Below are 27286 nucleotides of genomic sequence, written 5' to 3'. Positions count from 1 at the left end.
GTGATTTAAATTCTGGAGCACTGCAGTTAAGTATACATCATAAATGATTTTTCTTTACTAGATTAAAATTTCGTTCTGTCCTTTAACAAATTCTGTTAATGAGGTTCCTTCAAACTGCTAAGCTTTCCAAATCCATACCTTCATGTTACCTGATACAAAATAATCAGAAAATCTAACAGCTCTCCATGGCAAAAATACATTAGAGAAATCATGTCGCTGGCATTTGCAGTAGGCAACAAAGGTGTTTATTATAAAGTGATGTTCTGTTGCACAGGAAGTGTGAGCATAAGTATACTAGTGCCTGTACATATACTTGTCCATTTATTCATTTCATCAAACAATTTTTTGGTGTTTAAAAAGTAACAGAAGATAAGCATCTGCATGGTGATATAGACATGCAAACAAACAAAAATATAACACAAATGCTAAGCATCAAAATATTACCCAGAAAATAATGATTTTCTAATAATGATATTTTCAGGTAATATTTGTAGGTAGCATTAGAAAATAATGTTCTCTGGAAATAATTGTTTCTTCCATTTATTCATTTACTTATCAATATTTATTAGGCATTTAAAATGTGCCGGGAATGCTGCTAAACTCTTGAGATGAACCACTGATTAAGACATTAAGGATTTTGCCATCATGAAGCTTATAATCTAACACAGTGGTTCTAATCTTTTACTTTTAATCATGCACTGAAAAGCAAGATTGTTTAAATGCTAACACAAACACATGTATATTTTTTGATTTATGAAGAATATATGTATACACTTAGATGCTATAATATAAAATACAGTATAAAACGTAATCCAAAATGCAGTCAGATAAGTGATAAGATTAAATAGACTTTAAAATATTATTTAATTAACACTATAAAAGTTTTGGTCTCAATAAAATATTAACATAATATGGTAAATATATATATATATATATATAATTATGTAATACCACTTTCACAGTAACATTTTTGGTGAGAACAAATGTGTTTATGTTTAATTGCTATTAAGATATGTTTTATTTATCAAGCAAAATCAATCAATAGTTGATTTAAAACAATGAGTTTTGGAAATATTTATTAAAATAAAATTCTGTTTCCTAGGTTCATTCCTTTTTTTTTCCTATCTCTTTTTTGTAACGTGTACCTATATAAGCTTTTAGCAGATAACGCATACTGTTTAGAGGATCAAAATCTGGTAACTGTAAGAGCACTTTTAAACATTTGGCTTTAATTCCCTTTCCTCAGCCTGAATTTCTTTCTAAAAGCATTGGATTTTACACTTAATGTTGAAAATACCACCTTTATTTGAAGAGATCTTGAAATCCTCCAAGGAGGCCCCCAGGATGCCCTATCATGGCCTCCGCAACTCTATAACATTTTATAGGGTTACAATACCCATACCCCAGGGAAAGGGGAGATGGGTCATGCAATCTAGAACAGAGGAATAACAGAGTCTTTGAGGAAAGCTGTAAAAATGGAAAAGGAGAAGATCTGGGACAAAGTACAGTGCAAGGAGAAAGAATTGTCTGTGATGATGTGGGAAACCAGTCTCCAGATGCTTGAGCTTCATGGTGGAGTTTTGAACTGGGCTCTAAACACACAGGATGGGTTTGGAACAATTCTGGGACCCTGAGATTCTCAAGAAGAAGAACATTTCCCCCTGGAAGCTTTCAGGAAGCTGGTGTCCTGCATGCTGAAATGGTGAAGCAGGTCCTCAGGTTGTACCCCCACCCAAAAGTGGATTTCTGCCCCCAGAAACAAAGCTAAGTCATAATTCCCCCAGTACATCTTCAACATCCACAGACTTACTGAATTGTCCCACCTCTCTGCTCTCATGGCATCCACTACCTCCGCTCTCATTGCCTTAGAGTGCAATTATCTAATTTCCTTCTCCAGACAAATGAAGCCTTTTTTGAGAGCTAGGTCTCTGTATAACTGTCACCAATTACAATCCCTAAGCAAGAAGGAATTCTAAAAATAAATATATTTTCACTGATAGTTTGTATTTTGAGTAGTTGAACATAAAATATTCTTAGAGACGGTCAACTTTGAGAGTATTACATCAGTTATGACTCTTATTCACAAGTGACCAAAAAAATAAAAAAATAAAAAAATCCTCACATAGCACCGTTGGCTCACATAGCAGATAAGCCCAGGTTGAGGAGGTGACTAGGTGCAGGGCTTTCTATAACATCATCAAATCCAGTTTCTTTTCATCTCCCATTTACTATTTTTCAAGTTGGCTCTATTCTCCTTTCATTGTGAAAAGATCGCTAGAGAAGTTTCAATCTTACATTCTGGAAACTGGAAATCTAGAGAAGAAAGACGTTTCTGGGAGTGCCAGTAAACCTGGCACTTGATGATTTTATGTCGTGGTTTCACCCTGAACCAATCACTGTGAGGAGCTATAGTTACACCAATAGGAGAATGAATGCTGATGAGGAAACCAGAATAATATCCCCACAGGCATAGAAAAAATAGCACCATTTCCAAATGGCATATACCATCAGAGACCTCAAGTTTCTTTGTATTTTTCAAAATTCTTTCAACTTTCTGCAGTTGTGGGTGTTTTTCACTAATGATGTTTTACTGCCAAATTTGCCATATGTTGAACTTCTTTAACAACCACTCTTAAGGAAAGGAGGGCAACAGAAGTGATTTAAGTCCACTTACACTGAAACTTGATTCTTTATTGCCACACAGCTGACACTGATATATGTTGTAGAATTCCTTCCTGAAATGAATGAATTGTTTTGACAAGTCTTCAATTTAGTGTAATTTTTACAACTCCACTGGATATTATTCCCAGAACCCATTATGTGCACCTATCTGTATCTCTTTTGACAAAAGAAAAGAAAAAACCCAAAATACAAAAAAAACCCACTTTTTATCTGTCTCTATCTCAAACTTTATAGGCTTACATTCTGACACCCTTTTATTAACTCCAATCTTAAAATACATCTCAAGCTTTAATAATTCTTCAATATAATCAGTTTTAGCATAGATATTATAATCCCTTATTCCTGTTAAGTACTTTGATTTTCTTTCTCCTTTCTCAGTTACACATGGTCCATGCAGTGGCTCCTCAGAGTGTTAAAATAGCTCTACTCTTTGCTTTCAGCTCAAATGGTTTTCATTTTTTTCCATTGACATCTAGGTCTTTGTTTATTCACTGTGTTCATCTCTGGGTTCTTATATCTGCAATACTTGCAGATGGCTCTTATAATCATGGTAGGGAAATCATTGTATCTGGTGTCAGATAGACTTGGGTTTTACCTCCCTCTCTGTGACATATTGAACCTTTGCTGAACCCTCAGTTTCCAAAATATGAGATGAGAATAATGATATATATTAAACAGTAAAAATAGGATCAGTTTTGTTGCAGTAACAAACAATTCCAAAATCCTCAGTGGCTTAAGATAACAAAAGTTAATCACTTGTTCCTACTACATGCCCATCATAGGTTGGCTGGGAATCTGTTCCATGTTGTCTTCATTCTGAAAGTCAGGCTGGTGGAACAGCCTCCATCTAGATTTATTAGAGGGAAATAGAACAAGACAAATAATATGCTTGCTCTTAAAGCTTTAACCCAGAAATGGCAGGTGGCTTTTATGCTTCTATTTCCTTGGCCAAAGCAAAGCACAGAACTAAATGTAGCATTAAGAAGAAAGTACCCCAATTATGCTTGGGAGAATGATAAGTATTAGGTGAACAACACTGCTGAAGCAACTATCTCTCTTAAAAGTTTTTTTTTCTTAAATATAAATTTAATTTTAACTAAAAGGACTGCCAAGTGGAGGACACTCAGATTTATGAACCCTTAGAACATATTTTTCTAAGGACCAATTTCCTTTTCTTTGAGATAAGATCAATAATCCTTAGTTTGGTAGTATCAGAAGCCACTTTTGTAGGTTCTGCTTCCAAAATAAATATCAGTTTTTCTTCATCTCTGTCCTCATATCACAGTTATCTGCTGGGGGAGTTTCTACACTGGCTTTCTAACTGGGCATCCATGTCTGCTCTTGACAACTCCCATTAATCTATCCTTCATACAGTGGTCAGAGGAACCATTTAAAAAATGCAAACCTGATAACATCAGTTTCTGTCTTACAAGCCATTAATGTCTTCTCATTGCTTTGAGAACAAAGTTTAAAATCATTAATTTGGGTTATATGGCTGTGAATAATCTGTGTCCTACTTTTCCCACCAGCATCTCTTGTAGCTACCCGACTGTCCCACACAGTATGCCACCTGTGCTGGCCTTCCTTTTGTTTCTCAAAGTAGACAAAATTATTTATACTTCTGGGGCATTAATTTTCCATTCCTTCTGCATGGGGGGCTTTAATCATATCCTTCATCTAGATTACTCCTTACCATCATTTGAGTTTCAGCTGAAAGAGTGTGAATGTACAGAGACCTTCCTTAGTGTTTCATTGCACCCTGAACTTCCCTTCTATAGCACTCATACAACCATGATGACATTTATTTATGTAACCTTACATGTTTACTCCCTGCCACAGCCCTTACCCCTGTCTTTATGGATACATTTAACTGGTACATTTTGAATCCCCCAGTCACTAATAGAATCCCCAGCATTTATTGTGTTCAATAATTATTTTTTGTCTAAATGAATGAATTAAAATGAAAGAGCAAATGTAATAGTAAATTTGTAAAGACTTTCTAATGTAAAAGAAAATATAGGGAAGAACTATAATTATGTGAGAAATAATTGTAAGATAAAACAGGTTGTGTTCCACATAAGACTTTTTTTTTTTTTTTGATTTATTTATTTATTTTTGGCTGCATTGGATCTTCGTTTCTGTGCGAGGGCTTTCTCTAGTTGCGGCAAGCGGGGGCCACTCTTCATCGCGGTGCGCGGGCCTCTCACTGTCGCGGCCTCTCCCGTTGCGGAGCACAGGCTCCAGACGCGCAGGCTCAGTAGTTGTGGCTCACGGGCTTAGTTGCTCCGCGGCATGTGGGATCTTCCCAGACCAGGGCTCAAACCCGTGTCCCCTGCATTGGCAGGCAGATTCCCAACCACTGCGCCACCAGGGAAGCCCCAAGACTTTTTTTAATTCATTTTTTTTTCTAAAAGTGTTTGCATCTTTCTAAAGATAAGGGGAAGATTACTAGAGAGCACAGTTTCAAATTTTTCTCATGAATTAAGATGTTGAAATGTTTTTTCAGAAGAAGAAATAGAAGCCTTATTTTCATGAGTGTCCTAAATGTAAGAAAGGGTTCATTGAGTTATATTTCTCCTTCCCCAAACAATAGTATATAGTTGACTTATTAAAATTGTTTATTGAGTATCTGCTATGTTCTAGGTGCTAAACGAGGGTCTTCCAAAAGAATAATAAACAGCATGTGACAAAGTGCAGATGTGATAGAGAGGGCTATGCAGGATTTGGACCCAAGAGAGTTTCCCTGTAGCAGGAGAATAGAGTACAAGACTCTAACAATCTGTCAGTGAACCACAAGCCTCTTAAGAACATGAAGGAGAATAAAGGGGGCTGGGGGTGTTTCAGAGCTTTGTGAACTGAGTTGCCCTATGTGATTACAAATTGGCCTAAATGGGCAACCTACTTGTGCTTTGCATGGTGAGGGTCATCCATACAAGGCTTAAATGCACACCCCTGGATCTAGTAGAGTATTGACTAGATCCTCTGATTATTCCTGATTGTGACTGGCATCCTGGTGAGGTGGCAGCTAGTCTGTGTGCATTCATGCTTTCGTATATTCATTCACTCATTCAACAAATATTTGTTGAGCATCTGTCAAATTCCTGATTCTGCCATAGACTTTAGAGATAACCAGTGAATAAAATGTGCTGGTATCTTCCCCTTGTGCAAATTGTAGTGGAGAATGGAAGAGCACATAAGGGTGGAGACTTTGAAGAAGGACATTCCATTGACTGGGACCGGGGGGCGGGGGGGAGAATAGAGGACTCCAGAAGAGAGAATTCTCTTGGCTAAAATTCTCTTCCTAAAAGTCTTTCAGTGTTTGCACAGAACTCAGAGGACCTTTGTACTCCAGAAGACGGAGGACCTAGTTTGCTACCTAAGAGTCTTGCAGCTTTGTAGCCAACAAGGAGTTAGTTCCTAAGAGAGGCAGTTCTCTCTTGGAAAGGTACAGACAGCAGCAGCAATGTCAAGGATGATTCTTTGATTCTTTTGGTAGGCAGCCAAGGTCATCCAGAAGGAGGAAAAAAATGCCTCTACTTTGCAGAGAATTTGTGTGGCACTCTGGATATTTCCCAGAATGCTAGGGGAGGTCTTTGAGAGGTGGGCCAAACTACTGAAGTGGGAATGACTTAGAGGATTTGCACTGCATTTATTGACATTGTTAGAAATTTGAAGAGACAGTGAGAGAGAGAAAAAAAGACACTCACTTGTAATCCCCAGATCTTTAGTCTTTGCATTTATAAATATTTCTTCTAATGTTTTTCAGCATAAAAACGTGTTTAACATCGTGATAATTTTGCATTCTGCCTTTTGGGTTTACCATTATACAAAAAGAATTGTTCATGGTTTTCCTGCCTTCACAATTACCATAGTGAATAGCTATATTATTTTCTCTTTTGAAGACAAATAGTAATTTATTTGAGTCCTCTACTCTTAGGCATTTTAGCCATTTCTGTTTGTCATGATTCTAATTAGTCATGCAAAGTAAAAATTTAGTGTGCATATTGTATTACTTCTTTTGCAATTATTTTTAGTATCCTTTCCAAGAACTTAATTCTTGAGGTCAAGATATTTTTTATTTTGTAAGCCAAATTACTTGCCAATAAGGTAAGTTATTTTTAATATAGCATCTTCACCAGTTAGATGTTACTTGTTTAAAGTTTGACAATGGAATAGATGTTAAATGGAATTTGATTATTGTTAAAACTTTTATTGTATGGATTAACTAGTGGCTTATGAAATATAATCCATCATCCTCTTAAACTTTTGGAACCTGATGTATCTCAGAGAAATCCCAGTTTCTCCTTTTCCTAGAATTACTGATCGGACAAAATGTAACTTTTTCCCATGGTAGACTGTCTAGCATTTCAACTCTCATTATTTTATCTCTGAGTTTATTTCTACTGTCATTATTTTACCTCAGAGATCAACCCCCTCCCACTCCAAATAAATGGAAAGATATCCAGTGAGGATGAATTCCTGGTATATTTGTCTCTGGATTGGTTTTCTCATTTCTTCATTTGGCACATTCACTTATACTTGCTCAGCAGATAGTCATGGTAGATAGACCCAACTGAGAATTAAATAAGCTATTTCTGTTGTAGGTTTTCCTGCATTGCTGTGTCATATTTGGTAACCTCTTTGAATGTACCTGGATCTCAGTTCATCTAAGAAATTAGATGGTGAGTCTATATGGTTTTAATGTCTTTTTTTTCTGCTTTGAAAATCTACATTTGCTGATTGTTTTGGTTCTGGTACATTTTTTCTGTTTAATACCTTTGAAATGATGGTAAGCTTTCCACAGATGTCAAAAGCCAACACTGAGGAGTAAGGAGTTGATATTGACAGCACACAAACAAGCTTAGTGTTGTATATGAGATTATCACATTATATAATCATCTGCATGACTGAGGCGAAATGAGGCATTTGAGTAGTGGTGCCCCATGGGGATGAATTTTAATTTGAACTTAATTTTTAAATTGTCACTTAAAATGTATTTTACCAGATTATATCATGATGCAAGATTGAAGTGACAATCATTGTGGGAATAGATCATTTCCAGTCACATGTTGGGCATGTGATGTGAGAAAATAGAGGCTGTCAAAACCCTTAGTATAATAGGTTACAGACTTTAAAGCTAAGAGAAGTTGGCTTGAGAAACCTTTGTACCATCAAGATCTAACACTCATATTGCTTTAAAAGCATCCAGCTGACCTTAGAGAAACATTTATTTAATTTTAAATGGCATATAATTCAACCAAAGAAGAGAATAAAATCATAGATTTAGTCACAAGTGAAAAACAGACAAAAACCCTGGATTCTTCCATATTTCTTAAAATGATACTATCAATGTAAGAGTTTTTGAAGATATAGGAAACAAAAATGCAATTATCACAAAAAGTGTATCAGCATACACATTAGTTTATAATATAACCAAAAGTGAAAGAGAAAAATTTGCATATAAATGACTGAACTAAAGGAGGTTTAAATATGATACTTAAAAGTCATGGGCAATTTATGAATTAATCCATTTGTGGTCAGTAACAACAACGAAAGTTCATGATCAAAACAGTATTCTTTCTGTTTTTTCAGAAAACTTTTACTTAAAAGAAATACATGATTCTGTCTCCTCAGGAATTATAACCACATATAATTCCTTCAAATTTAAATTCTTTTAACTTTTCAAGAATTTGAACTTATTTTTTGTTGTTAAATATAATACACTTCTATAGTATTTAAATTCTTGCATTTCATTTCCTTTAAAAAGAATGTTCATCTATTCCCTGAACATATTAAGAGATTAAGAAATTTGGGATTAATTGGGAGACAACCATTTATAATGTTATCTGGAAGTGATGATCAATAAAACCAAGGGAAAAGGTAATATAGTGAAAGTTCCTAAATAAAGATGAGTTACTCCCAAGTAAACTTGTCTATAAAAGACCAATGGTAAATTGATTTAATAAAAGAATATCACTGAATTATTTAATGACTTGGAAAGGGAAATTGGGAAGCACGTGGAAAATTTGATAGTCATTATGCTTTCCATCGCACCTCATTTTTCTCTGAAACAGAAAATGTTAAAATGAGTCTAAAAACATCACTCAGTTGTTATTATTATGATTTTCCCAGATTCTCTGATCTTTTGACACTATGCCCAGTGCTCTCACCATGGCTGCCTCAGAAATTTCTCAGTCTTCTGCCTACAGTAGCTTACAGATTTCTTCTCCACTAATTTCTGGGTAATAAACTCAGTCTTCTCTTCATTTGGCTCTTAGTGTGGGAACCCCTCTCCAAGTTTCTCCAAGGAGATTCTCTGTGCTATGTAATTAGAAAAGTAAATGTGCTAAATATATTTTTGGCAGCAAAGGACTCTACCAGATAAATAAAGCAGCCCAGGTGTAAAAGGAAAAAGGGAAGTAGATACTGTAAGAAGCATTGCTGGCTTTGTCTCCCCAGTAAAATTTCAAATCTATTCCAAACCTTTTCCTATACCTGGACAGTGACACTCAAAGTGCTTTGGAGAATTTAATTGGAACAATCCCATTAAACTGAGAATGGTTCAGAAAAGTCACAAAAAGTAGTAAATTTAGATGGGAGGAGTGAAAGCATGCTGATGCAACTCAATTACTTAAAAAATATGTTAAAGACTAATTTGATTTTACATTTCCCCACAAGTATGGCTGTTAAGAAATTTGCATTAACTGTAACTACCCAAAAATGCTAAACTTGGGATTAATATTCAAAAGGTAAAATCACAAATTAATGCAGAAAAGCCGTAAAAAAGTTAAGATTAGATCAAATATCTTACTGAATATGAAAATGCCTTTAAATGTGTCCAGAGAGAAGCATCGCATCTGTTCATCCTATCCTGACCTCCTAGAATCAGGATTTGGTTTTCCACGTCTTTTTAACCCTCTGGAGTGGGCACCTATGATATTATGTGCCCAGAGCTCTTCATTTCCTAGGAGCAGCCACTTCCCCTACCATGCTGGTCCAAGTAGCCCCAACCCCTGGTTCAAAGATCAGTAAATAATCCAAGTTGAACTAATCAGATACCCTCCTGGATGTTTGGAATGGATAAAAATACCAACTCAGTCTGCCCACACTACTCTGAACTGGGGAACTGTACTCTTGGGAACTTTGTTTGCCATGTCCTAACATGTGGATTGAGTAAGGAGGAAATAAAGGCTTCACTCATCAGTAGATGAGTGAAAAATCACACAGAAGGCGTATGTGTAAAATAGTAAAATAGTGAGGAGAAGAGACCTGATGGTGTTTTTGTCTGATGATCCAGGTTTTCCTGAAATTAAACTGTGATCTTATTATTCGGCTATCTGAGACACTTAAGTACCTTTACAGAAAACATTTAAATTTATTTTACAAATATTCTGCATTTTCTTTTGAAATTCAAGTCCACCATGGTGGTGAACAATTCAAAAGCATCGAAATGTATAATTTACTCTCTTCCTCATTGCAATTTAATTACATGGTCTAAATAAATACTTCTCTTAAAGGAGTTATGTTGAATTTCTCTTATCTGAACCCCAAAGAGGACTAATTAGTATATACTGACAGAAAATATATATTCATTTAGTATTTGAAAAAGATTGAAAGAATAAATAAAAACAAGTAAAGTATTAACATGCTGAAACTACATGTTCTGAGTTTTAAAGGAGATAACGAGTACAATTTTTAAAAATAGGAATAGTAAGAAGAGTATTTCAGGTAAAAGAAATCCCATCAGAAAGGAGAAGAAAGACTTAGGCTGTGGTGGAAAGAGGCGGTTAAAATGGAGGATAAGATTTAAATGAAAACGTGATGGGATATAAGAATGTCTTTTGGGGTTATGTTCAACGGGAAAGGGAAAACAAGTATGGTTTAGGGGCTTGAGAGTGATGGAGTCAGAGCTGTATTTTAGGATTATTCTGGAATCTACCTCCAAAATGTTAACATGAACAGAGGGTAAATGTGCCAAAAATAGTTAAGATGCCCTTTGAATAGTTCAGTTATAACCTGCTCAGGCTCTGAGCTAGCAACAAGAAATTAGATAAATGAATATCTTTGGAAGAAGCAATCAGAGAAATTTGGTGACAGAGGTGGAGAGAAAGGGAGAGTGTACATTTGTAGAGAATTTCAGGGTCTTATGGACAAGGTGACAGTCCATAAAGAAAATCTGAAAAGTCAAAGCAAATGCATTTTTTGAAGAAATGCATGTCATTTATAAGATCTGTTTTAGACATGTTGAGTTTCAGATGTCAGAGTGAAGGTGACTATTAGGCAGCAGGAACCCATAAATGATGTTTGATAAGAGGCTGTTGAAATATAGAACGATAACTAAAATTCTAATATTGAATAAATTAGAGCCATTAATCACTCCATTCTTTTCCAAGATAATATAAACCTTGCACCTTTTTATAGGATATATAGAAATTCAGAATTCAGAATTATATACATAGATTTCTGAAACTCAGAAATATATACATGTTTCATTTTCATTTATTTTTACTGAAATATGATTTGTCAAATCCAAAATTTCCCTCACTGTAACAATGTTATTCATCTCTGAAATGATAAAGAGCCCTAATTCCTATTCTATAGGCGGTATATGTATGCCTTTGGAACGAGGATATTTCTAGAAGGGCTCTCTACAAACATTTGAATGAACAAAAGACCAAAAATATAGGAGAGGAGAGGCAGGTAACACATCATGTAACTCAAAGTCTAACATACAGTTGACGTTTAGGAAGTGTTTATTGTTAAATTTATTCTCCCACCAAACTCAGTCTTAGGCTCACCTAGGGCCAGAACAAGACAAGTAAGTGCCCTGACAGGTTAATAATTTCATAGCTGGGTTGGAAAACACACATACACACAAGCACATACACACATAAATACTTATTTTCTATTTATAGAACTTTACCTCTTTCAGTATGCTTGTAGTTCAGTCACCTTCTTCTTCAATCACCTCTCCCCAGATGTCCTTTGCCCAAGAATACTTAGGAGGAAGACATCATTACAAAATAGGATTACAAAAAAAGAAGATGAAGGCAGAGTTCATATTCCACAATGTATAGCATTTCACTTAAAAAACAACAACAACAACAACAACAAAAATCCCTCTTAGCCACATCTGTTTTCTCTGTATGTCCCTTCTTCCAAGCCACTATGTCCCTCCCCCTGTATATTGTCTTCCAGGACTTAGCATTCCTTGCTTCTGTTCCTCATTGGGAAATTCCCCACCTCCTCCCATCCTTCTCTCATGCAGGAGTTTACTCTGTCCCCATTTCTATTGCCAAACTTGCCTGCTTCCACCCACAATTTTAAAAGTCTTCAAGTGTGACATAAACCATTACCCAGAAGATAATGATTTTGAGATCAGCAAAGCAAAGACTCTTTAGCTTCCAAAATCTGCATTTCTTAAAAGAGAATGGGAATTAAAAATGACAAATACCTTTTTTTCTTGACTAATCTTCAAAATATTTTAAGGGACTTATTTTATACACTGAAAGAGATAGAGCTAATTTATTTTTCATCAGTTATATTGGAGTTGTGTATAGAAACCTGAATCAATTGATGCCACATTTCATATTTATTCCAACAGTGTTTTATTTGTCCTACTAATCTATCCCTCAGTCTCACTCCAAGTTCAGTCAATAGGCAATACCAAATGGCAGAATGTGTGATTGAGAAATCTGTGGTGTCAAATGAAGCAAATGTTGTTCTGAATCCTGAGTTTTTAATAAATGGCATGTGTTTATTTTAATGTACGTATCTTCTAGATCAAGACCAAGCCAACAACTTTATAAAATAGAATAGGATTTATCAAACAGGTAGCAACATATTTCTATACCGACGAACTCTCTTATCAAATTAGGAAGAATATTTCTCACAAAGTGTCAAAGCACAATCTGATATTAAAAATTGTGTCACAGAAAAGACATAGATGGATTCTTGGAGAATATGGGCTTCTGGCAATTGGCATCTTCCCTTCCTTTCTTCCCTTTTTTCTTATTTCTTTCACATAAAGGTATTTGCAGAAAATGCAAAGATGTGCTTCCATATACTAATTAGGTCAATAGAGGAGGATGTGAGAACATCACTGTGAGAATATCTGGGCTTTAAGATTAAAAAATATATCTTTGGTTATATAATCATCCTAGGTACTTCATATCTGCAGATGCTGAGGAAAGAAAGATTCCTTTTTTTTTTTTTTATTAATTTATTTATTTATTGGCTGCATTGGATCTTCATTGCTGTGCAGGGGCTTTCTCTAGTTGCAGCGAGCAGGGGCTACTCTTTGTTGTGGTGTGCGGGCTTCTCATTGCAATGGCTTCTCTTTGTTGTGGAGCACAAGCTCTAGGCACGTGGGCTCAATAGTTGTGGCTCACGGGCTCTAGAGCGTAGGCTCAGTAGTTGTGGCCCACGGGCTTAGTTGCTCCGCGGCATGTGGGATCTTCCCAGACCAGGGCTCGAACCCATGTCCCCTGCATTGGCAGGCGGATTCTTAACCACTGCACCACCAGGGAAGTCCAAGAAAGAGTCCTTTTTATGTGGCATTTTATTCATTCTTTCCTTCAACTCTCATCAATTAAGGATCTAGTGTACGCCAGGTATTGACTAGTCATTGGAGAATAAATTATTTCACAATCTAGTAAGAGAAAGAAATTTTAAAAATCATAAGTTACTAATGAGACATCCTAATGGGCACTGTAATGAGGAAGTTCCAGTGTAGGCACCAGGTTCACCCCTAAAGTTTGTGGGGCCTGAAGCAAGAGTACACGTGGAGGCCCATGTACCTTATTATTTAAATATTTAAGATCTAAATCTAAATGTTTAAATATTTAATAAATCTGGCTAGCAACCATTTAATAAGATATTGAAACTTGACAAGTATATAATCATAACAAAAATAGAATAAATACTTGCTGACTTGCTCATTTTTTGCTCTTTCAATCTTCTCTTCTAATCAGTCGGGAAATTCATAGGACAAAATTCCACTTTTCCTCTTTTTCCTGTGGAGGGGGAGGGGAGGCTCATTTAACCCTGTCCAAGGTTAGCTACTGGACACCTAACAATGCCATCTCCCCTATTCTTGCTGGGTTTCTTCTCCTTGACCAAGTCTCAGCCAGGATATATCTGACCATAAGGGCCTTACTCCTGCATGCCTTTTAGGAACCTGATGCATGAAAACCAGGTTCAGATTTTAAATTCTCATTAGTGGCACAAGGAGAGCAGATCCTTGGCTCACCCCCTTCTCTTTCCATCTCTAGCTGCACCCTAACTCTCTACTGGTCTCCTTCACATCTGTGTACAACCAAGACCATACTCAGAAGTGCCAGTCACAACCCCCTACTCATACTGCAAGAATTTCCCTTCAGAGGGCAGACTTGAGGGAATAGCCAGCACAGGTCCCAGAAGTACACTTGGGCCCATGTGGGCCTGGGATTCTGGGGTTGTCCTGGGGAGTGGTCTACAAGGGGAAGAGGATGGGTTCCAGGTGGAAATGTCCCCTGAGCCTTCAGACTCTTGCCCTTATAAGGAGAAGCATTGACATAATGAGATTCTCTGATACCAGAGCCCTGTGCAGGATCTAAGATCGTGCAGTCAAATATAGGAGCCACTAGCAACACATAGCTATTTAAATTTAAATTCAAATTCAAATTGTTTAAAACTAAATAAAATTTAAAATTCAGTTCCTCAGTATCACTAGCCATATTTCAAGTGCTCAATAGCTACAAGTGGCCAGTGGCTACCATATTGCAGAAAGTTCTATTAGACAGTACTAAAACAGGCAAATCTCCAGCAATTCTGGTTTGATAGGGATGCTACTGAAACATTTTCTCTCAATAAATTAGAATCCCATATCCACAGATTATTGGTTTAGAACAAATTCTCACACCAAAGAGAACTGAGAAGAAAAGGTGGCAAAAGCATGGTAGGATAAAGGAGGAATTTTACAATATATCAAGATGTTGGAACTTGGCCTTTATAGAAAAATTTAGATTCTCTATTATATCCTCTGGAATCATCATTTAGCAGATGGACATGAAACAGCCAATGAAGCAGCTGAACTTAAATAATGCACAGGGAAGGTATCAGGTGGTCAGAATCACACTGGGTCCAGAGAGCTAATATCAGTTAAAAACTTGGTACTGTAACAGAAGGAAAGATCAACACAGTCTGGCAGCTAACCTAAGTGGAGCAGAGGCCGGGGGCGGGGGAGCGGAATTCATTCTGCCCCCACCATGATTTCAGAGTTAAAAGTAATCTTACACCTTTGGAAATACAGACATATAAAAATACTGAATTTATTTATGTTAGTACCACTGAAATCTAGCTGTATTTGAGAACAATGTCATTGTATGTGAGAACACTCAGATTATGTCATTTAAGGGAGAAAATATAGAGAGTATGACTGATGCAAGGAATAAAATGGAGCCAGAGTGTCTTTGCTGTACACTCTAAAATAAAACTCTCTTCCTTGAAACTATCAGCCACTTTCCCTTGTGTAGAGTGAATATTAAAACCCAAACAGCTAAGATTGAGGGTAAAGTCCTAACTACCTCAGGAGGCTGTCTGCACTCTGAGTCTCTATAGTCATAGCTGGCCTGACTCTTTCTTCTCCAGTGACCCTGGACCTCTTTCAGGACCACAGACTGTAATACTCTTTTGATGTCTGTGATAGTTAATTTTATGTGTCCACTTGGCTAGGGTACAGCACCTAGCTTTTTGGTCAAACATTAGTCTAGATGTTGCAGTGATGGTATTTTTTAGATGCATTAATATTTGTAATCAGTTGATCTAATGTAATGCAGATTACCCTTCCTAATGTGGGTTTTCCAATTAGTTGAAGGCCCTGACCACAGAAGATACTGTGAGATGGGAAAATACTGATATGGCAGATAGAAATTTTTCTTCTTCTTATTTCCCAATGCCTACTGTGCCCTTGATATGTGCAGGCTCTGTTCTAAGCACTTACACAGCTATTAGGTGACAGAGGCAAGATCTAGACAGTTTTGAGGGTCCCAGTGCCTTGCTAATAATGGCTTTATAATATTGCCTCTGCTTCCCTAAAAGAAACAGATTCTTAACGAAAGCCTGATCCCCACAGTCTCAAGTTGTCTCCAGTGGCAGCACCTGAATGCTGTTTTCATGTGTTAACTAAGGCTTTAAATTGCTAGTAACTTTTCTTTTCCAACCAGTCTTCCACCAGTAAAGTTTGCCCTTAATTCCATAATCATTACCATCCATTATGGTCATGCACATATGAGCTTACCTAAACAAATCAAAGGCCTCAGAATATAAGTTGTTCTCAGGTAGATTGAAGAGGAAAATGTCTGTTTATCATGAAAGCTTTATCAATGTAAAATGGACTGAAAGTGGATGTTATTTAGATGAAGTTATGTAGAATGAACCTGAAAGATATTTAAAGTAATCAAGAACATTCCATCTGCACCAACCAATTCATAATAGCTGTGAGTTCACCTTTCTATACAAGAAAATACATTTTGAATTTATAATATATTTCTATGGCACATAGAGTTCTGTCTAAGAGATTTGTGGCCACCAAGTAATGCAAAATGGCTAGAACCATGCCAGATTTAAGAATTCTTCATGTAATTAAATGAAATTTTAAAATTACATGACTTTTTAAAAAAAATTATTTATTTTTGGCTGTGTTGGGTCTTCGTTGCTGCATGCGGGCTTTCTCTAGTTGCGGCGAGCGGGGGCTACTCTTTGTTGAGGTGCACAGCCTTCTTATTGCAGTGGCTTCTCTTGTTGCGGAGCACGGGCTCTAGGCATGCAGGCTTCAGTAGTTGTGGCATGTGGGTTCAGTAGTTGTGGCTCGTGGGCTCTAGAGTGCAGGCTCAGTAGTTGCGGCACACAGACTTAGTTGCTCCACAGCATGTGGGATCTTCCCAGACCAGGGCTTGAACCCGCGTCCCCTGCATTGACAGGCAGATTCTTAAGCACTGTGCCACCAGGGAAGCCCCTACATGACTTCTTGAGGAAATGAAAAAAGGCCGTCAAGATATATTATACATAAGAATCATTTGATAGATGCATCATATATATAACAGATGCAGTGATTATCATTTTGAATGCAATAAAAATAAAGCCCATTGTTAAAAATTAATCCATTTCTATCACTTCACTTGTACTTAAATGTGAATTTTATTGATTAAATAATTAAAAGTACAAAGCCAAAATATAAAAAAAAAAGAAAAGGAAATAAAGGTCAATACTTAACTGATCTCAAGATAGAAAAGTTTGGGTAAAGCATAAAAGTAATGAAAATTATCACAAAATGAATAAAACAAGTGTAAACATTAAAATATAAAAAAATTAAACTGCAAAGCACTGAATTGTAATATTAGTGACAAATAAGACAACAGATTAAAACCTTCAGTATGCAAATAATTGCTTCCATCAATGTAATAAAATGTTAAGCCCTTACTAAATAAGTGGGCAAATGAGATGGGTAGAAAGTAAATATGCAAAGAAATATAAAAAGATGAAAATGCATGTCATTAAAAAGCAAAATCATATTAGTAGCCAAATAATTTGAAAACAATAATTAGATACCACATTTACTTATCCAATTAGATAAGAAAAAGAATATTTGAGTTCTCAAGCTCATGTGGCTACAATGAGATGGATAAGTCATACATTGCTGACAGGAGCACAAATTAGAAGGTTTTAATGGATATTAATCAAACAATAAGAATCAGAATCCTTATATCACACTCCTTGACTTAATAGTTCTACTTCTTTAAATATATTCTAGAGAGGATATTAGCAGTGCTGAATAAATATACATGAATGTCCATTATAAAAGTTTTATATTAGCAAGAAACTAGAACCCAATAAAAATCCAATATTAAGAGAATATTTACAAAAGTAAGTATTTATATCATAGCCCTCTAAATGGTCTATTATTGATTATCTCAGCTTGACCTGCAGTAGGGTTGGGGAAAGGAACAATGAAAACAGGTGCCCACCTATTTAGGGGGAACTTCCCACAAGATATCTTTATATTAATTTGTTTCTTTGGAAAATAAGCCCCCAATTCTGATGTAACAAACGTACCTAAAGCAGTAGCACTACTTCAGAGAAAGTTTTCTCCAAAGGGGTAAAAGAGTGGGATTCCAGTTAAAGAGAGGTTTTTATCAAGTAGACTGGTCTTATGCAAGTAATGTTTTGAGATGTAACTCAGCTCAAATTATTATTGCTTGAAAAACAAACCAAGTAACTGAAAGAGAGAAAGAGGGAGTGACAGAGAGAAAGAGAGAGAGGAAAAAAGTGAACACAGGGAAGTTAAATGACATCACAAAATGCGTTATTATTTTCCCATGTGTTACCTCTCTGATGAAAAATGCTAGGTCTGAGAGTTACCTTTACTGGGACTGGAGTTGGTTAAGTGGGGACAGAGGATGGCTGCTGCCATATCTCCCTTTTCTTTTATGGGTCTAATGAGAAGATGCTTTTTTAGCTTGAACCATGTGGATGAGTGAGGAATGATTTCCAATACACTGGCCCTTAATATTTTGCAACACTGCTCTGCAACTAGTCTGCAAGTGAATATCATACCATCATAAAGGATGTTTTTGAAGAATATCCAATGACATGGGAAAATTTTCTTATACTTTAAAAAAAAAACTTTGTCTCAGTAGTGTCCTTTTTTAAATTTTTAATATTATTTATAGAAATTTTATTCTCACATTCATTGTCCCTCCCCAGTTATTTTTGTTTTTCATTTTAAAGTTCATGAAACTGGTTCCTATCTTTAGCAGTACTCCTTGTTGTTTCTCTTAAAAATTTTATTTATATTCTTCTTTATATTTATTATACTCTCCTTTCCTATTTGACATTTAGTCTATAGTTCTATAATTACTAACTTGAGTAGATTCTTCCCATTAATTTTTAGTCTTTTTTCTTTCCTGGTTCACATTTAATGCTATATATTTCCCTCTAAATACTGCATTAGCTACACTATACAGCTTTAATATGCAGCATTTTATTGTGATTCAAAAAAATCTTAACCTGCATTTCTGTATTCTTTTATATTTCCCAAAATACACTTTTTAAAAATGATTTTCTCATATTGATTTTTAATTGACTACTCACACTAATATGGTTTCTGAAGCTTAGTATATAGCCATTTTAAAATTTTTGTGTGTGCATGCCTCAAAACATACCACTGGATGCAGTCCTGCCCACTAGAAAGACAAGATACAGCTTCATTAACCAGACACAGGCACTAGTCCCCTCCACCAGGAAGACTACAGAACCCACTGAACCAACCTTACCCACTGGGGGCAGACACCAAAAACAACGGGAACTTCGAACCTGCAGCCTGCGAAAAGGAGACCCCAAACACAGTAAGTTAAGCAAAATGAGAAGACAGAGAAACACACATCAGATGAAGGAGGAAGGTAAAAACCCACCAGACCAAACAAATGAAGAAGAAATAGGCAGTCTACCTGAAAAAGAATTCAGAATAATGATAGTAAATATGATCCAAAATCTTGGAAATAGAATGGAGAAAGTACAAGAAACGTTTAACAAGGACCTAGAAGAACTAAAGAGCAAACAAACAATGATGAACAACACAATAAGTGAAATTAAAAATTCTCTAGAAGGAATCAATAGCAGAATAACTGAGGCATAAGAATGGATAAGTGACCTGGAAGATAAAATAGTGGAAATAACTACTGCAGAGCAGAATAAAGAAAAAAGAATGAAAAGAATTGAGAACAGTCTTAGAGACCTCTAGGATGACATTAAATGCACCAACATTCGAATTATAAGGGTCCCAGAGGAAGAGAAAAAGAAAGGGACTGAGAAAATATTTGAAGATATTATAGTTGAAAACTTCCCTAATATGGGAAAGGAAATAGTTAATCAAGTCCAGGAAGTGCAGAGAGTCCCATACAGGATACATCCAAGGTGAAACACTCCAAGACACATATTAATCAAACTATCAAAAATTAAATACAAAGAAAAATTATTAAAAGCAGCAAGGGAAAAACAACAACTAACATACAAGGGAATCCCCATAAGGTTAACAGCTGATCTTTCAGCAGAAACTCTGCAAGCCAGAAGGGAGTGGCAGGGCATATTTAAAGTGATGAAAGGGAAAAACCTACAACCAAGATTACTCTACCCAGCAAGGATCTCATTCAGATTCGACGGAGAAATTAAAACCTTTACAAAAAAGCAAAAGCTAAGAGAATTCATCAACACCAAACCAGCTTTACAACAAATGCTAAAGGAACTTCTCTAGGCAAGAAACACAAGAGAAGGAAAAGACCTACAATAACAAACCCAAAACAATTAAGAAAATGGTAATAGGAACATACATATCGATAATTACCTTAAATGTAAATGGATTAAATGCTCCAACCAAAAGACATAGGCTGACTGGATGGGTACAAAAACAAGACCCGTATATATGCTGCCTACAACAGACCCATTTCAGACCTAGGGACACATACAGACTGAAAGTGAAGGGATGGAAAAAGGTATTCCATGCAAATGGAGATCAAAAGAAAGCTGGAGTAGCAATTCTCATATCAGACAAAATAGACTTTAAAATAAAGACTATTACAAGAGACAAAGAAGGACACTACATAATGATCAAGGGATCAATCCAAGAAGAAGATATAACAACTGTAAATATTTTTTCACCCAACATAGGAGCACCTCAATACATAAGGCAAATACTAACAGCCATAAAAGGGGAAATCGACAGTAACACAATCATAGTAGGGGACTTTAACACCCCACTTTCACCAATGGACATATCATCCAAAATGAAAATAAATAAGGACACACAAGCTGTAAATGACAACATTAAACAAGATTGACTTAATTGATATTTACAGGACATTCCATCCAAAAACAACAGAATACACTTTCTTCTCAAGTGCTCATGGAACATTCCACAGGATAGATCATATCTTGGGTCACAAATCAAGCCTTAGTAAATTTGAGAAAATTGAAATTGTATCAAGTATCTTTTCCAACCACAATGCTATGAGATTAGATATCAATTACAGGAAAATATCTGTAAAAAACACAAACACATGGAGGCTAAACAATACACTACTGAATAACCAAGAGATTACTGAAGAACTCAAAGAGAAAATCAAAAAATACCTAGAAACAAATGACAATGAAAACACAACGACCCAAAACCTATGGGATGCAGCAAAAGCAGTTCTAAGAGAGAAGTTTATAGCAATACAATCCTCCCTCAAGAAACAAGAAACATCTCAAATAAACAACCTAACCTTACAACTAAAGCAGTTAGAGAAAGAAGAACAAAAAAACCCCAAAGTTAACAGAAGGAAAGAAATCATAAAGATCAGTTCAGAAATAAATGAAAAATAAATGAAGAAAACAGTAGCAAAGATCAATAAAACTAAAAGGTGGTTCTTTGAGAAGATAAACAAAACTGATAAACCATTAGCCAGACTCATCAAGAAAAACAGGGAGAAGACTGAAATCGATAGAATTAGAAATGAAAAAGGAGAACTAACAACTGACCCTGCAGAAATACAAAGGATCATGAGAGAGTGCTACAAGCAACTATATGTCAATAAAATGGACAACCTGGAAGAAATGGACAAATTCTTAGAAAAGCACAACCTGCCGAGACTGAACCAGGAAGAAATAGAAAATATAAACAGACCAATCACAAGCACTGAAATTGAAACTGTGATTAAAAATCTTCCAACAAACAAAAGCCCAGGACCAGATGGCTTCACAGGTATATTCTATCAAACATTTAGAGAAGAGCTAACACCTATCCTTCTCAAACTCTCCCAAAATATACCAGAGGGAGGAAAACTCCCAAGCTCATTCTACGAAGCCACCATCACCCTAATACCAAAACCAGACAAAGATGTCACAAAGAAAGAAAAAGGCCAGTATCACTGATGAACATACATGCAAAGATCCTCAACAAAATACTAGCAAACGGAATCCAACAGCACATTCAAAGGATCATACACCATGATCAAGTGGGGTTTATCCCAGGAATGAAAGGATTCTTCAATATATGCAAATCAATCAATGTGATACACCATATTAACAAATTGAAGGATAAAAACCATATGATACTCTAAATAGATGCAGAAAAAGCTTTTGACAAAATTCAACACCCATTTATGATAAAAACCCTCCAGAAAGTAGGCATAGAGGGAACTTTCCTCAACGTAATAAAGGCCATATATGACAAACCCACAGCCAACATCATTCTCAATGGTGAGAAACTGAAAGCATTTCCACTAAGACCAGGAATAAGGCAAGGTTGTCCACTCTCACCACAATTATTCAACATAGTTTTGGAAGTTTTAGCCACAGCAATCAGAGAAGAAAAAGAAATAAAAGGAATCCAAATCAGAAAAGAATAAAGCTGTCACTGTTTGCAGAAGACATGATACTATACATAGAGAATCCTAAAGATGCTACCAGAAAACTACTAGAGCTAATCAATGAATTTGTTAAAGGTGCAGAATACAAAATTAATGCACAGAAATTTCTTGCATTCCTATACACTAATGATGAAAAATTGGAAAGAGAAATTAAGGAAACAGTCCCATTTACCATTGCAACAAAAAGAATAAAATACCTAGGAATAAACCTACCTAGGGACACCAAAGACCTGTATGCAGAAAACTATAAGACACTGATGAAAGAAATTAAAGATGATACAAACAGATAGAGAGATATACCATGTTATTGGACTGGAAGAATCAACATTGTGAAAATGACTATACTCTCCAAAGCAATCTACAGATTCAGTGCAATCCCTATCAAACTACCAATGGCATTTTTCACAGAACTAGACCAAAAAATTTCACAATTTGTATGGAAACACAAAAGACCCTGAATAGCCAAAGAAATCTTGAGAAAGAAAAATGGAGCTGGAGGAATCAGGCTCCCAGACTTCAGACTATACTACAAAGCTACAGTCATCAAGACAATATGGTACTGGCACAAAAAGAGAAATATAGATCAATGGAACAGGATAGAAACCTCAGAGATAAACCCACACACATATGGTCACCTTATTTTTGATAAAGGAGGCAAGAATATACAATGGAGAAAAGACAGTCTCTTCAATAAGTGGTGCTGGGAAAACTCGACAGCTACAAGTAAAAGAACGAAATTAGAACACTTCCTAACACCATCCACAAAAATAAACTCAAAATGGATTAAAGACCTAAATGTAAGGCCAGACACTATAAAACTCTTTGAGGAAAACATAAGCAAAACACTCTATGACATAAATCACAGCAAGATCCTTTTTGACCCACCTCCTAGAGAAATGGAAATAAAAACAAAATCAATAAATGAGACCTAATGAAACTTCAAAGCTTTTGCACAGCAAAGGAAACCATAAACAAGACGAAAAGACAACCCTCAGAATGGGAGAAAATATTTGCAAATGAAGCAACTGACAAAGAATTAATCTCCAAAATTTAAAAGCAGTTCAATATCAAAAAAAAAAAAAAAACCAAAGAACCCAATCCAAAAATGGGCAGAAGACCTAAATAGACATTTCTCCAAAGAAGATATACAGATTGCCAAGAAACACATGAAAGAATGCTGAACATCACTAATCATTCGAGAAATGCAAATCAAAACTACAATGAGGTATCACCTCACACCAGTCAGAATGGCTATCATCCAAAACTCTACAAACAATAAATGCTGGAGAGGGTGTGGAGAAAAGGGAACCCTCTTGTGCTGTTGGTGGGAATGTAAATTGATACAGCCCCTATGGAGAACTGTATGGAGGTTCCTTAAAAAACTAAAAATAGAACTACCATACGACCCAGCAATCCCACTACTGGGCATATACCCTGAGAAAACCATAATTGAAAAAGAGTCATGTACCACAATGTTCATTGCAGCTCTATTTACAATAGGCAGGACATGGAAGCAACCTGTGTCTATCGACAGATGAATGGATAAAGAAGATGTGTCACGTGTATATGATGGAATATTACTCAGCCATAAAAAGAAACAAAATTGAGTTATTTGTAGTGAGGTAGATGGACCTAGAGTCTGTCATACAGAGTGAAGTAAGTCAGAAAGAGAAAAACAAATACCATATGCTAACATATATATATGGAATCTAAAAAAAAAAAAAATTGTTCTGAAGAACCTAGGGGCAGGACAGGAATAAATACACAGATGTAGAGAATGGACTTGAGGACTTGGGGAGTGGTAAGGGTAAGCTGGGACAAAGTGAGAGAGTGGCATGGACATATATACACTACTAAATGTAAAATAGCTAGTGGGAAGCAGCTGCATAGCACAGGGAGATCAGCTCAGTGCTTTGTGACCACCTAGAAGGGTGGGATAGGGAGGGTGGGAGGGAGACGCAAGAGGGAGGAGATATGAGGATATAGGTATATGTATAGGTGATTCACTTTGTTATAAAGCAGAAACTAACACACCATTGTAAAGCAATTATACTCCAATAAAGGTGTTAAAAATAATAATAATAAAAATTTTTGTGTGCATTAAAAAAATATATTTGTACCTTATTTATTTCAGCATTCTACTAAATTGAGATTCTCTATTGGTCATCTTAGCTCGTGTCTATTTGATAATGAATTTGTCTGCTGTGGAAGTTGATTGTCAAGTTCTCTTTGTAATTCTGGAATTTATTTTTTATTTATTTTGATCCAATGATATAAGAACGTATAAGTTGACTCTAAGTGATTTTTGTTTTTTGCAAATTTTTCCCTTTATGACAAACCACATCCTTAAAATAATTATTTCTATAAATATTTATAAGTATCAAGTACTGTAATTAAACTACTTATAAATATTTGGTATTTGCTGCACTAATTTTTCTTTTGATAATTTACTGACTTATTTGGACTTAATGCTGCCATCCTCTTGTCTTTTCTATTAAAATCTCTATTTTACTCTTTTTGTTCTCTTTACTACAATCCTTTAGATTATTTCAATAATCTTTAATTCTCATCTCTTCTTTTATTGTATTTTCATGTGTTAAATGGGTATTCTTGATATTAACCTGTATGCTTGACATAAAGCCTGTAATTAATCAGTATCTCAACTTTCCTTTCAAAAACTCAAGGTCCTTTAGAACATTTTAACCCTTACTATCTCCTTATAATTTCTAATTAATTATTTCCAATATTTTAGTTACTTCTAGTTTAAAAATAAGAAAAAATAACAATAACTACGTTTAATAACTACAATAATAATAACTAAGGGTTATTATTTTATTACTATGATTATTGTGTTTTCTTTCAGTTTGTTCTATTAATTCAAAATTTTAGGGTGCAAGTCTGTGGTGTACCAAGAATGGTACATTGGGTCCAATCAATGAAGGGGTGTTGTCTATAGAGAATTTGAAATAATATAAAAACAAAGATGTATCAGTCTACTTTTTATCACCACCAGTTATCAGTTGCAAGTATCATTGTACTTGAAATTCTAATCAATACTACTAATAAAAATATTCCTCCATGAAAAAAATCATATGGTGGTATAAGTTCTAAATAACTGTTGCAGTTAATGTTGAGTTTTCATTATTACACACACACACACAGACACACACACACACATATCTATGCTTAATTTAAGATATTTTTATTACTGAACATTATATTCCACATGGAAGTTAATTTGGAGAACTCCAAATTATATAGTGGACCTCCACTTACATGACCTCGGCTACATGCATTTGTTTAGAAAGTGAGCTCAAAGGTTTGGAATAATTTTCTTCTCTCTTTCAGTATAATTGGTTCTCTAGCCTTGTGGTACTTTATATATCTGAGTGTAAGCTATGTTTAAAACTAAATGAGGATAGTATAGTGGTTGTACAGATTCAGAAACAGAACTTAATTCAATTCTACGTTCTATGTAGAGCTCTCTCTGGGAACCTTGTAGAGCTTTCTCTGGGAAGTATTTCTTTGAGTGCTTTTCCCCTCTTATTCGAAAAAGAATTTAAAGGATTTAAATATTATGAATCCATTACTTTTTTATTTTATGCATTATTAAGTTTATTTTTATGGGATTGATTTCATATAGAAAGTTCAGTGAAAGAAATTTTCATTGTCTGCATTTCTTCCTTAGCCAGTATCGTTATCATGACATTTTATGACTATCATTGGGAATATTTATAGTATAGAAGAGGAGTCTGTTGAAAAAGAAAGAAAGGAAGGAAGGAAGGAAGGAAAGAAAGGAAGGAAGGAAGGAAGGAAGGAAGGAAGGAAGGAAGGAAGGAAGGAAGGAAGGAAAGAAGGAAGGAAGGAAGGAAGGAAGGAAGGAAGGAAGGAAGGAAGGAAGGAAGGAAGGGAGAGAGAGGGAGGGAGAGAAAGAAAAAAAGGAAGGAAGATACACTGTGTGTCAAATGTGCTAGATACAACACTGGTACTCGTGTTCCTGTTGGTTGTGTATGCTGGCTCTCTTTCAAGAAGTATTGTTTCCTCTTTGGGTCTGTAATTAGGAACTTTAAGCTTCCTTAAAGACAGTGTGGTGTCTTCTGCAGAAGCCACTGGTGCCCTGTGTTAGAGGTAAGTCTCCTAAGATTACAGCTTGTGTTTGCTAAACTCTAGCACCATTCCTTATGTAAATATATTGTCAGGGAGTATTGACACCTCATGAGTTTGGAAAACTTAGGCCTCATACCAGTATATGGTGTAAGCTTAGGACTTTCAAATCCTCATGGGGAATTTTTTTTAATATATATCTTCAAAGAGACTTGGGCAGAAACAGTTTTCTTATCACTTATCTTGACCAGTGTTTGGCATTTGTAGTCCTCTCTTCACAGAGGCTGTGTCCTTTTCACATGTACCTCCTCTTCAGGGGTCTTCCCTCCATGGGCCTAACTCATGAGAGCCCAAGGCTACTCTCCTGGCCCTGCAGAGGACACTGAATTTCCAGACTCTAGTTTCCATGGCTTTAATCTGGACCTCTCTCCTCCCTCAACCTCTTGTACCTGTCTGCTTACAGATTTACCACTCTGGTTGGCATTGATCTAGTTTTGTAATATCGTATCCAATGTTTTGTTGTGTTTGGAATAGGCAAATTCATATTACATCCTCTTATTATAACATGATGTGGAACTTCCAGAAGAAAATTTGTGCAACAGAATATTTTGTGGGGGGTGAAAAAAAGCAATTTACAAAAAGGCATATGCAGTGGCCTATGTGGTGTGTGCATGTGTGTGTGTGTTTGTGTGTGTGTGTTTTGGCAAGGCAGGAGAGGATATAAAACACAATCATACAAAAGTCCCTGAAGATATAATTATGTGGCATGCATATCTTTCTACTCTCTATAATTTCTATGATACATATATCACTTTTATGAAGAGAAAAAATAAACATGAAAACTACAGGAATATTTCTGTCTTTTTTTTTTTTAAAGGAATTCCTTTATTTTTATTTTTTGTTTATTTATTTATTTATTTATTTATTTATTTTTTGCTGTGTTGGGTCTTCATATCTGTGCAAGGGCTTTCTCTAGTTGCGGCAAGCGGGGACCACTCTTCATCGCGGTGCACGGGCCTCTCACTATCGCGGCCTCTCTTGTTGCAGAGCACAAG

At 35.7% G+C, this 27286-nt stretch overlaps 1 long non-coding RNA gene across 1 annotated transcript in view; it reads right to left on the bottom strand.

Moving 5' to 3' along the window:
• Positions 1-2056: 2056 nt before the first annotated feature.
• LOC309617227 overlaps positions 2057-27286 on the bottom strand; it is a 241096-nt gene continuing 215866 nt past the window's right edge. The window contains exon 2 of the long non-coding RNA XR_014237815.1: positions 2057-27286. This is a non-coding gene — a long non-coding RNA (uncharacterized lncRNA).

The sequence above is a fragment of the Balaenoptera borealis genome (assembly GCF_965194805.1).
Source record: "Balaenoptera borealis genome assembly, chromosome: 19".
Classification (NCBI taxonomy): domain Eukaryota; kingdom Metazoa; phylum Chordata; class Mammalia; order Artiodactyla; family Balaenopteridae; genus Balaenoptera; species Balaenoptera borealis.
This window is presented reverse-complemented; position numbering and strand designations above follow the sequence as displayed.